Below are 3,157 nucleotides of genomic sequence, written 5' to 3' on the forward strand. Positions count from 1 at the left end.
CTTTGGTGGTGGCAATTCATTTTAGTAACAAGCACACACACACATAGATTTGTCATATTTAGTCCATACTCAATCCAAATAAATTGTTACTTACTATGTATCCACTACAAAAATATCAAGATAATGTCTCACATCATAAGTTTTAAAGAACTGAGTTCTAGGAAAGGTAATTGACATAGTCATATAAAACCACTTCTGTGGAAATAAATATTTTTCTCTCTGGAAACTTTTAAGATTCTTCTTCTATTTCTGGAGTCCTGGAATCTCATCAAGATGTGTCCAGGTATCACTGAGGGAATCAGCCCCGCCGTAATTAACCAAACTTCAACTCCTGAATGCCAGAACTTAAAAATTACAACTAACAGCAAATTATTTAATATTTTATTCTTCTGGAAAAATAGTATAATTTATAGATCTTAAATATTTTACTAGACAAATAGGTGACTTCGTCCAAACATACACCAGTTTCTCTTTCACATGGGCTTTTCGAAGTGTGCGCACTTATAATGTCTGCTGTCCCCACTCTTGCTGATAATCACAGAGAAGCAGCTTCACTATGAGGATTTCTCCAGACCCACGCATTCCCTGCTGATTATAAGGCAAAACTTTGAGGGGCTTGAGTATGCTCAGCTATTTTTAAAAAGCCTATAATTTTGATGTGTTCAGGAACCAGGGTGCGACGGTCATCAAACCCTGCCTTGTGAACACTCCTGCCTTTCTGCCATGAAATTCTTGTAAACTGTGGTCTTATTTTTTTCATTCTGAGTTAGTGGTCTGTTTTTCACAATAGCGTATATCGCTTTTTATCAATCATGCTTGGAATCAAGTGAAGCATCTTAATTTGAAAATTCCAGTCTTCTTCTGCTCAGATAAAATTCCTCCCACCATTTAATAACTTCCTCTTCTGGGAGGCCCAGCCCAGTGGCTGAGTGGTTAAGTTCCTCTGCTTTGGTGGCCTAGGGTTTGCTGGTTTGGATCCTGGGCACAGACCTACACAGAAGTCATCAAGCCACACTGTGGCAGCCTCCCACATAGAAGATCTACAATACTAAATTTTTCACTAAAAGAAGATGTAGGAAAAAGAGGAAGAAAAAGAGTTGCAATTTTTATCCGAAGAATAAAAAGTAGTGATCTATCACCCTGCAATCGCTCTATCTTCAGGACTTGCATTATGGAATTAGCTTTATTCTATTTTAGAAAAGTCTTTTAATCTTATAGAAGGCTCTGGGGACTGCATCTATATTGAACCAGGAAAAGTTACCAGCCATCCTTCTCCCAAATTTCTAGTGTAATACACCCAACATGGAGCATGAAATGATTGAAAAAATATCGCTTCATAAGCTGCTGTTTCAATATGTGGTGGATGTCTAGTGTGCTATGCATTAAGAAAAATTCACTTTATCCATGATTTTAAACATAAAGTGACTTTTTAGTCCAAAATGAGCTGTACACGCCCATGATGATGACATATAGAACAGATGCCTCTCACAGGGAAAATGCTTTCAAGCAGGAAGGGTAGGGTAACAGGGACCAGACCACACAAGGCATGAGCTGCCTTACGATGCCATCATCTCCAATTTTTACCAACAAAACAGATAGCCAGCATTTAGTTTTGAATAGAGAAAGACAGAACATATGAAAACCAATGGATAAAAACTTAGCCACTTATTCTTTGAATAAATGCATAGGCAAAGTTAAAAATCTCAGGGCAAAGCACCTTAAAACAAAATGTGAGTGTGTGTAAGAGGAGACAATTAGGAGCCGCAGAAATTTCTCTAGGATCTGATCTAAGAAGAATCTAGCTCGAATCCAGTGCAGTTAAAACTTATTCTTTTAGAAGCACTTTTTAATGATTATCACTAGCTCTTTATTGAACTAGAAATGAGGATTTATATCAGATATCACAATATGTCCTTTTGTGTTTATTGGTTGTAAGTATGCCTGGTAAATTGTAAATATTTTACATAATTATTTGGAGATTCAGTTATTCTGAACAAGTCCTAGTGATATCCTTAAAAAGTCTTGAATAACAGATCCCTTTCAGATGTCATTATATCACATATAACAATTAGCTAAAAATTCACGTCTCTGAAGTGAGCAAAATGAAGTACAGTGGCCTTCTCGTCATTTTCTCAGCCAACATACGGTAGAAGTTCTCTTTACTGACATTCGTTTTACTCAACTCATAGAATTAAGCAAACTGTCTAGTCTGTTACTGTAATCATATTATTGGAACAGTTATATGTTACCAGTTTATTTAATAATTGAACGATTCAATTTTAGGAACTTGCCAATACGGAGCCTTTCTAAAACAGCCAATTCAATACTCACTCATGTTGTAAAAGTGTACTTAATTTGAGTGGTAATTTCTATGTTGAATTTATTAGAAAATGCAAAGTTTAGGAGTTCCCAAGACCACCCTCAGGTTCAATAATTTGTCAGAAAGACTCACAGAATTCCAAAAAGCCATTATGGTCCTGGTGACAGTTTATTATAGCAAAAGGATACAGATTAAAATCAGGCAAGAGAAGAAGCACCTGGGACAGGGCCCAGGAAAGTTCTGGACACAATCTTCCAGTTGTCCTCTCCCAGTGGAGTCAAGTGAACAGGGCTTACAGCTGGCGATGATGTGTGGCAACATGCCTGAAGTACTGCCAACCAGGAAAATCATGAAGCCTTGGTTTGCAGAGTTTTCATTCAGGCTTAGTCACATAGATATGGTTGACCACCCACGTGGCTGACCTTAGTCTTCACCCCTCCAGAGATCTGAGCTGTTACCACATGGCTCAGGACCATACCATACATCACATTGTTGGCATAGACTGTCTGGGTGGCAGGACATTCCAAGAGCTTAGAGGCTACCTCCCAGAAGCTGAGAGCAAAGGCCAGACCTCAGATAATTATATGTTATCAGTTTACTTAATACTTCCTTGAAGGCTGCAATTTTAGCAGCTCGCCCTATGGAGTCTGTCTATAACATCCAATTCAATGCTCACTTACGGTTTATAAGTACAATTCATGAAAGTGGTAATTTCTATGCTGCGTATATTAGAAAGACCATAAAGACAAGTTGCTAAAACAATAACAACAACAAAAAGGAAAAAATAAACAAATTGCTTTTGCATTCAATGTAAACAAAACAACAATAAAGACTGGA

Source organism: Equus asinus, chromosome 8, assembly GCF_041296235.1.
Source record: "Equus asinus isolate D_3611 breed Donkey chromosome 8, EquAss-T2T_v2, whole genome shotgun sequence".
NCBI lineage: Eukaryota > Metazoa > Chordata > Mammalia > Perissodactyla > Equidae > Equus > Equus asinus.